Raw genomic sequence first — 10,082 nt, 5'->3', positions numbered from 1 at the left:
GGCAAACAGACACATAAAAGTAAATACCATATTTTAAAATCCAATGGAATTTTGGAGAGGTGTATATTGGATTTTGTATGGGCAGTGGAAATTGGGGGATGTCCTCTTCTGTCCTTTAATCAGAGGAAATTCTTCTTGCTGCAGAGGTTTGTTATGGTGAGCGACGACTGGATTTTACCACGTGCCCTTGCTAAGCCTACTAAGACAATCATACGGACCCTACCCTTTATTGTTTTAAATATATGGCACATTTTATGTGATTTCTAAACATGAAACCAACCTTGTATTCCTGGGATAAGTCCACTTGGCAAAGGCTCAATTTGACTTTCTTTGCTAGTGTTTTGTTAAGTAGTTTTGTGTCTATATTCATTGGTGGGTATCATTTTTCCACCATTTCCATTCTTATACTTTCTGTTGTTTTGAGCAGCAAGGTGGTTAAAAGAATGCCTCAAGTCTCCTTTATCTCAATGTCGCCATACAGGATTTAAACACAGACAGGGGAGAGTAGGGAAGCAACGACTAGTGAGACAGAATGGTGAAGGGCCAGTGCCATTGGGAACCTTGCTCTGGTTTGGCAGAGAAGAGAGGGGTCAGCAAGATCAGAGGGGAAGTGGGGAGCAGAGGCTTAGAGCTTCCAGAAGTCCTGGGGGTGTGCATCAATCCAACTATGTTGCCTGACCTTTGGCCAAACTTCACTCAAAAAAAAAAAAACGTTCTCACTACATTTCAGGTAGTAATAGTTTTTCAATAACAATGAGAATCAGTGGGAAAACAGATTAAATGTAGAAAAATGTCAAATGGAGCATACTGTCTTAGGGTTTCCACTGATGTGGAGAGACACTATGACCAAGGCAGCTCTTATAAAGGAAATCATTTAATTGGGGCTGGCTTACAGTTTCAGAGGTTCACTCCTCCTGACACTCCGCATGGTGGAAACATGGCAACCTGCAGGCAGACGTGGTTCTGGAAGAAGTGTGAGTTCCACATCTTGATCTGGAGGCAGCCAGAAGGGAACTGTCTTCTGCAGGCAGCTAGCAGGAGGCTCCCTTCCTCACTGGGCAGAGCTTGAGCATAGGACCTCAAAGCCCACTCCCACAGCGACACACTTCCTCCACAAGGCTACACCTATTCCAACAAGACTCACTCCTCCTAATAGAGCCATTTCCTGTAAGCCACGCATATTCAAACCACCACACATATCAAAATGCTATATGTAAAATGGGTCTTAAAGGTTGAGAGAAAATGTCACCATATTTGATGGGTTGCTTCAGCAGACACCTGTCAGGGACCTGCTTGTATGTGAAACACTTGCTGCTGGCTACAGACTGGGCAGATGTTGGACCTGATTCTTAGAAGCTGGAATCTAATGAGGTGTGGACTATCATTATTGATCCCAAGACTGGACTATTAGACTGTTAGAAGACAGAAGTGCTCTGGGGGTGGGCAGGAGATGTGGATTCTAGACATAAAGAAGAATTGGTGTAGGAATATGGTGGCATGAGTGAACTGGGGACCTTATGTGCTAGAGAAGGGCTTAGGGATCTTGCCTAGCCCCTGGATAAAGTCTACTGGTCTCCTGACACTCCAGCAGCTGAGCCGTAGAGCCAATGAATATAGATGTCATAAAACAGACTCATCAGTTACCAAGGAAACCACACTTGACTATAAACAGCAGAACAAAATGGCCTCACTCAGGTAACTTCCTCACACCTGCAACGGGGCCCTTCTGTGCTTACAGCATTGGCAAATTTCATGTACTTATCTAGTTTTGGGGAAGAAATCTTGCAAAGCCAATTTTATTAAGGACCCCAGGTCTCTGGTCTGAATTAAGGTTACTTACTCCTCAGGAGCAGGTCAAGCCGAAGATGGGAGGTAGGGATTGAAGGACTTTGTGAGGAACCAGATCTTGTGTTGCCTAGGGTTGAGTGTTCTGTTTCTAGATTCTGGATCCCATCTTTTTAGACTTGCAAAGTGACAGACTCTAAGAAACTTCTAGATCAGGCCAACATCCAGCCTCCACAATCACTCAGCCTCCGTTCCATTCCATTCTGCTTCTCTGCTGTTTTCTGTACTTGCAGGGACTCTGCTAAATGCTGTCTTGAGAGCACAGCCGAGAGCTGGCCTGGATACCTTTCAGCAATATACTGGTGTCCAAGACAGTTGGGTTTCAAAATTTAAGGTCCCTTTGAAAAGATCCAGTTCAGTCCCTAAGATGCTGCTGACAGACTGCTAGACTTGCAGTCCAAAACCTGAGTCAAGCTTCCATTTCTACAGTCCCTGTGAGCTTGAAAACCCAGTCTGTCTCTGCAGTAGAGCAGTTCCCACCAGAGGCCCTGGGACGTGGCGTGTGTGTGTGTGTGTGTGTGTGTGTGTGTGTATGTGTGTACAGTGGGGAGCTGTGTAGTAGGGCCTGAGATGATGCAGTCCACTAAGGGAATGGTTTGATGGGGGGGTCAGAGGCAGTGTTTATTTTTGGGGGATTTGGTTCTTTTTTTTTTTTTTTCAGTTTTAAAACAGGAAAAAATGAAATGGAACTGCATATTTAAAACACTGCAGACAGTTTCAATACCAGCTGGATAGAAGAGGGAAGGAACCTTTCTCCCATGTGGAGTGCCTTTAACTTCTAGTCGTCACTTAACCTTGGAAGGAGACAGCTCATTCCTTCAGAATGAAAGTCGGAGGGTCAACATACACTTGCATCTTATTTTCCTTCTGAAACATAGTTCCTGATGAATTTATCTTCAAGTGTTGGATTTTCTTCCCTCGGTCTTCACTTGGCTTTGTCTCGAGGGCAGTTTCCTGGGCTCGGCAGACGATCAGCCAGCATCACAGTACAGCATAAATATTTAGTACCAGAGGTTGGCGGCTTTGAGGTTTGCACCATGCTCTAAATGTATCTGCTGACTTCCCATCTGCTAATATTTCCCCATCTGCTAAATACTTGCCTCCTGAGGAAGAGGACACCTTTGTCATCCAGACCCTGCTTGACCTCCATATCCCCTCCACTTGAACTTGGATTCAGCGTCACTGTGTTGTCAGGCATATATGGACAGTCAGACAGACCTACTGATGATACACACGCAACTGAGACAAGCTGAGAACTTGGCTAACCATGGACCTGCCTTCCCCTAAATACAATTCTGAGTATTCTGCCTTTCCAGAACTAGAAATGCTGGGCACAGCATTTGTCCTGGGGCTGACGGCCATCATTAGAAAATAGCATCTATTTGTCTGTTTAACAAACATTTGCAACAACAAAACCCAGGGTACTGTAGGACCTAAGAGTGCAGGTTTCGAGCAGTTGGGAGACATGCTCATCAGGATGGAAAGAAACCACCAGAAAGCTGGTCCCAGTTTGAACAATGGTGTCTCTACAAGGTGCCTGCTGAATACCTTCCCCCTCAGGGACAGATCTCAGGGACTGGGCATCACAGATCTAAAGCCTCCTTTTCTAGTACCCCCAGGACTATGTATTTACATCTACAGTGTGGGAACTGGAAGATAGAGAAAGCAACATATTATTACTGGCCCCAAGTATGAGTCTCTCCTTGGATTCTCCCTTTAAATGGCACAACATGTGACAAAGGAGTTTGCACCTACCACACCTACCATGATGAGCTGCCAAGTCTTCACTTTGTTCTTCAGAGGTATATGTGTGGTTCACATGCATGTATAAGGATGTTCACATGTGGGAGAATATGTGTGGTCTGTGTGGAGGCCCAGGGTGATGCAGAGTGTCTGCCCCAATATTTCCCCACTTTATTATTGAGGCAGGAGCTCCCTGGAGCTCCCTGATTCCACTGTCCTAGCTATCTGGTTTGCCATGGGGGTTCTGCTGTGTCCATCTCCCATACAGGCTACCATACACACCTGGTCTTACATGCATGGCGGGATCTCACACTCCAGGCCTGACGCTTGCTCACACGGCAAGGGGTCCATTAGCTAAACCATTTCTCCAGCCCCTGTGTCCTTACTATTAAGCTCAGGAGGGTTCTGGGCTCCAGCCGGCTTCCTTGTCAGGGCGCATGCTCCAGCGATGCCTGCTGCCTCCTGTGGGAATGGTCCTCTCCAAAGCCAATGTTCAGCTGGAAGAGCCCATCAACAGACTCCAGAACAAAGAATGAAATGGCCCCAAAGAGCAAATGTTACATGTCCCGGTAAGGATCCAGGCTGTCCCACGGGGCACCAACCACACAGACACTTGATTGATAGTGGCAAATAATTATTCACAGTGTTGCCGCGAGCTCGCCTTCCTAGAAAGCCAGAGATGAATAAAATATACGAGGGTTCATCAAAATATACTGCAAGGACAACATATACAAACAGTACATTAAGCATTATGGAAGACAATAAAGAGAACTGGAAAAGCAGATCCGAGTTAGCAGCTGGGCTCGGAGTCCACAAGCATCCCAGCAAACGGGAAGCGGCCCGCAGACTTCTCCATGGCCCCGTGGTCCTGGGCATATTCCATTAGTTGGAAAACGGGAGTGGGTTCATTTAAACTGCCTCCTCCCTTCTAAAGAACATGGTCCCGGTCCCCAGCTCAGCTCTGCAGGATTCCTACCACCAGGCCAGGGCTCTCTCCTTGCAGAGTGCAGTGTCAACAGAAATGCTACAGTGACATTTCTCTCTCTCAATTACTTGTAGGCTTCTCACCACCCGTATAACATACATATCTTGCTCCGGTGAGATCCATTGTACCAGGGTCAGCGGGAGCTCATTGTCCTTTTGCTGCAGAACAAGACAATAGTGACATCTGTTAGATTTGCTGTAAATAATCCAAGTGGTTCAGGTACAGAACGAGGGGCAGGGGAGGCAGGGAGAGACCAGGATAGGAAGGAAGGATGGAAGAAGGGCGGGACACAGCAGAGGAGGGAGCTGGGAAGAAATCTAGTGGCGTGTACCCACTTTATCCACTGCCTACCCAGTCCTGAGTCTGCCTGGGGAAGACCTCATGGAGTGGAGACCACTGTTTAAGGGGACACTGCACATTTTACAAACACACTCAAAACATCCTGACCTTGACGTCTGAAACACATGCCTTCATCCCTGGTGTGGAGGAGTGAGAAGAGCCAGGCCAGAGCGAGTCAGGTGGCACTCCTGGTGCCCCTCTCTCAGCAGAGTCACAGAATTCAGGGGCATGGTCAGGAATTCTAATTGGGATGACAGAAGTCTATGATTCTGATTAAGTGCAATGGAGTCATTTACTTGACAGCTCCAATCAATAAGTTAAAATGGGGTGGGGGTGGGCCGTCACCCTGCACAAAGATTCCAGGAGCAGAGAGGCCAGTGGGCGTCTGAGGTGTTGCCCGGCCGCTGGCCTTTTAAGTCAGCATGTGAGAAAATCAAAAGCATGTTTGACAACCAGTCAGGGGGAAGCTCTTCTCCGAAGGAGAGATTTTTCATGGAAAAGAAAATTTGGCGACAGGCAAGGGACTGTGCCTGGGATGACAAATGAGGGCAAGACATCCTAGTGGAGCCTCTCAGAAGTCCCACTGGCTGTTTCCTTTTTTACCTGTGTAGGAGGCAGTCTGCATGCGCTGGTGTGCATGTCTGTGCTTAAGAGGTGGACAGCATGTCTATATATGTGTGACTGTACACGCGTATGCTTATCAGGAGGCAAAGTCATATTGGTACACATGCACATGTGTGTAGGAGGAAAGACAGTTTGCCTCTGTGTGTGTGTGTTTGTGTGTGTGTGCAGGACTGTGCATGCATATGCAAGGGGGGCTGGCTTAGTGTATCTACACACACATGTGCATGTGCCCCAATACATTTTTCCCAGCCTATAGTTTGGGACACTGTCGGAGAACGGATGTCAAATGCTAGGCCTTACATTTAGCGTCAGCCTCACCTAGGGCCCAGCCACTAATCATCTCCACTCAGGACACTGTGCCCTTAAAGACAAAGATCTCTCCAGCCTGCGCCTTTTATCCCGTCTGTCATATCCAGAAAAGTGAGCATGTGATTTCAATTTGAAATTAAAAGTCAGTTCTGAATAACAGAACTGCGTTCTCATTTCCTAATGCCCTGCTTTTTACTACTTAGCATTCAACTGTGAAAAGTCTTTTAAAACTCGGAACAGCAGTAAAACTTGAATGAATTTTTGACCCATTATTGCATAGCGGGTGCGCCTTCCAAGTTGGCGAGACTGCCAAGTTCTCGCCACCTAATATTTCCACTTTAATTGTGCCACTTGAGAAATTTACGTGCCTCAAAATATGGCATGAATCTTAGGCTTATTGCAGTATCATTAGCAGCAGCGTTTAAGCAACATCTGTGTGCTATAGAACTAATTGAAGCAGCAGAAGTGGCAGCTGTAAATCCACAGGAAGATGGCAGTTTGTACCCGGCACTGCTGAGCTAGCGCCTAACTGTCAGCCTGTTCCCGCAATCTGCTGTCGAGCACCGCGGTACAGGCACACAGTGTCCAAAAAAATACAGCGAGGAGGCTAATGACCCTATTAACCACTTTGCTGCACCAATTTGGCTGTTTTTCCAGTTTCCTTGTTGAATTTCATTATAAATTTCGCCATTTCTGTTAAAAAAAAAAAAAAAAAAAAAAAAAGTCCAGCATGATGTTCGTCTGACTTTCTGTGACTTACCTGAGAAATGCTCGTCTGGCCAGACCAACCATTGATTGTGTGTGTGTGTGTGTGTGTGTGTCTGTGTGTGAGTGTGTGTGATTTAATAATTCTTCACACTGCAACCCCTCCTCTCTCCCGTTGTTTAACAATTTGATCCCAAACATTTCCATGAAAATACATGAAAATAAAACCACCCAAATGTTAAATTCCTTATAATGTTGATATTTAAAAGCAATGGTATTTTCTTCCCATGGACACAGCATTTTCAATAATCAATACAATATGGCTGCAGTAGTTTATTATTGATTGGGAGTTAAGGAAGAGGTATGGGGGGTCAGATTACCTGAGGGCCTGGGGCACCTCTCCATTGACTGGCTAGGTCATTTCTGGCAGCTGAGTGAATCCAGTTACATACTGGTTTGGTCTGTAAGGGCTTTGGTCCTTTCTCTTCCTTCAATAGAGAGAGAAATGGGATTAAGCCGAGGTGGTGGTGAGGAATGACCCTAGCCTCCTCTCTCTGATGGAGCTTCGAGGGCCTTGGAGCCTTCGTATCTATTTGGAGTAATTCCTGCAGAGTGCAACTGGAAAAAATCTCTCTAACATCTGTGAAGCTCGGCTCCATTTTGCTTTAAACTCTGCTCCTGATAGCTTTTGTCTTGACAGTGGATGGATGCTCCTCCCTTGGTGCCTGGCCCATGCACAAAGAAGGAATAGGCTATCTTTCAGAGCACTTGAGAGTATTGGAAATACACAAAAGAAGTCCTTCTTCGATATATGATGACTGGTGTGTTTGCCAACAACCTGACTTCATTAGAAATTTGGCACGTCCACCCGGCTGCCATGTGACACGCCGTTAACTGTGGACATTTGTCGTCTTAATGCTCAAGTACTCAGGGACTCAACTGATAAGGGAGAAACTGCTTGGAATCCACTGAACCCCACGTCTAGGGTGGCACAACACCTCACGGTATTGAAAATCAATAGCCACGTGACCACTGGAAGGTCAGAGGGCTCGAGAATTAACTTTCTGGTACTAAATTACAATCCCTTGCTTCTTGGTTTATTTTCCAACAATAACACACTTTCAGCGGGTCTGGTTAAAAACCACTTATAGAACACACAAGGAGGAAAGAAAATAGGGAATTGCTGGTGAACAGTTGCCAGCGTCTCCCACCAGCTCAGACATCACTAGGCTGAAAGGATGCTGAGAGCCCAACAGTTTGCAGCTAAGCATTATTTTCTTAATCTATTGGAGGTTTTTTTTTTTTTTTTTGGTGGTGATGTTTCTATCTATTTATGTATGTATGTATCTATCATTTATATGTATGTATGTATGTATGTATGTATGTATGTATGTATCTATCTATCTATCTATCTATCTATCTATCTACTTTACTACCTACCTATTTATGTTGTTTTGGAACAACAATCTCTGATATATCAAAATAATGCTGTTTAATAACAATTTGGATACAAGTACTATCCTGGGATGCCTCTATCTATCTATCTATCTATCTATCTATCTATCTATCTATCTATCTATCATCTATATCTATGTCTCTATCTATGTGTCTATCTACCATCTATCTGTCTACCTACCTATTTATGTTGTTTGGGAACTCTCAATCTCTGATATATCAAAATAATGCTGTTTAATAACAATTTGGACACATCTACTGTCCTGGGATGCCATAGCCGAAGTACAGAGCACAGACAAGGAGATTGGGCTTCTGGTACTTCTCTTCTGTTGCAAGCAGATTTCCGTGCCTTTCTTTGGCTGTAACTCAGAATAAGATCTGGTGAGTCTATCTTCATGTTTACACCCAAGCATTACTGAAGTGCCCAGTCATAGATATTTAACTACATTTATTAATGCTACATATTTTTAAAACAAGGGAACTGGGGGTTGGTGAGATGCTTACTGTGGAAAATCACTTACCACACAAACCTGATGACCTGAGTTCGATCCCCAGAATATACCAGACACAGTCAGATGCGGTGGTGCATGGCTGTTATAACAGCATTCCTATGGCAAGATGAGAAACAGAGGCAGGAGAGTCACTTGTAAGTTCAAAGGCCAATTAGCCTGAAGCACACAGTGTGGCAGAAACAAGAGAGACTCTGCCTTGACAAAGTGGAAGGTAAGAAGAGACTCTCAAAAGTTGCCCTCTAACCTCCACATAAATATCATAATGTGTGTGTGTGTGTGTGTGTGTGTGTGTGTGTGTGTGTGTGTGTTATTTAATTTAAAATAAAACAATTGGAGCAGGGGAATCAGAACTACTTAATCCATGTAAAAATATCAAAGGTCTTAATAAACAGGTAGTAAAAGTAGCTATTTCCTGAAGAGAAAACATTGAAGCATTGCTTTCTACTCACAGGAGTAGGGATGCTGGTGCCCAACTTCCACACTCACTGCGATCTGGTTTTGCTGGGTGCTGCTGAGAATGGTCTGCCCTCACAGACACATATCTGGAAAAGCAATGACCTATACAGCTTTTCGGAAAACGTTGGGTTTCTCTGATCTGATGCTCAAAGTGGACAACTGGGCTTTATTTCAGGTCAGCTGCTGTATGATCTTAGCCCCAGCAGGAAAGTATCACAACAGTCCACGCCGCCATGCTGTATTCAAAAGATCTTTACCTATGACGTATGATTTCATATATCATGACTGGTCACTTGGAATTTCTGGTTCAAAGATTTTTCCAAATGTGGACACATTTCACTGCAGGACAGACATTTAACACACATACACACACACGCACGCACGCACGCACGCACGCACCACATATTAGTATAGACTTCTGTAACTATCAGGAAGCTTTAAAGATCATAGAGAAAGACACAGATTTTTTTCTTGTTAAAAAATGTAAACTTTTACTACTGGTAACAAATCCTCCTTGAAGGGACCAATTTGCTTCATATTTAAACAAATGCCTACTGAATACAAATCTTAATAACCATGGCCAGCTGTTCATCTAACATTGAGGCTGTGGAAGACCTTGGCCACATGGAAGGGTGCCAAGACCATCCCCAGGCAGCAGCCCCTCACTTATCCCACCCACCCACTTCAGGATAATTCTATTTTTGACTTGCAGGCCTCCAGGTCCTTGAGAAAGTGACACCCATACCTTTGCTCTGTGTGTAACGTTCAGGAGTCATGCAGGAGTCTTGGGCAGATCTGGTCCTGAGACAGCAACAGCATGAGGATTACATAGCACTGAAGCAAACCATCAGAAGAGGCCCTGAGATGCTCCATGAAACCCAGGGGATTCTCAGTATGACTACCTTGAAGGAATGCCCAGGAGGCTGGGGATCTGGCAGTTTCCACAATTTTTAGAAGGCCACAATTTAAAAAAAAAAAAAGAAAGCAAAACTGAAGGTGTGCTAATGTGGGCCTGTAATTCCAGAAGTTGGGAGGCTAAGGCTGGACTGTTACAAGTTGGAGGCTAGTCTGGCTTCCATACCAGAGTTCCAGACCAACTCTGGCTCTGT

General features: G+C 44.9%; 1 long non-coding RNA gene across 1 annotated transcript; it reads right to left on the bottom strand.

Annotated features, from left to right (window-relative positions):
* Window positions 1-268: 268 nt before the first annotated feature.
* On the bottom strand, window positions 269-9,613 carry LOC143434247 (uncharacterized). Its single transcript, XR_013103592.1, has 3 exons — window positions 8,527-9,613; window positions 6,931-7,038; window positions 269-4,731 (listed from the first exon to the last, which is right to left on the bottom strand). It is a non-coding gene; the product is annotated as an uncharacterized LOC143434247 (long non-coding RNA).
* Window positions 9,614-10,082: the final 469 nt, after the last annotated feature.

The sequence above is a fragment of the Arvicanthis niloticus genome, chromosome 1 (assembly GCF_011762505.2).
Source record: "Arvicanthis niloticus isolate mArvNil1 chromosome 1, mArvNil1.pat.X, whole genome shotgun sequence".
Classification (NCBI taxonomy): domain Eukaryota; kingdom Metazoa; phylum Chordata; class Mammalia; order Rodentia; family Muridae; genus Arvicanthis; species Arvicanthis niloticus.
This window is presented reverse-complemented; position numbering and strand designations above follow the sequence as displayed.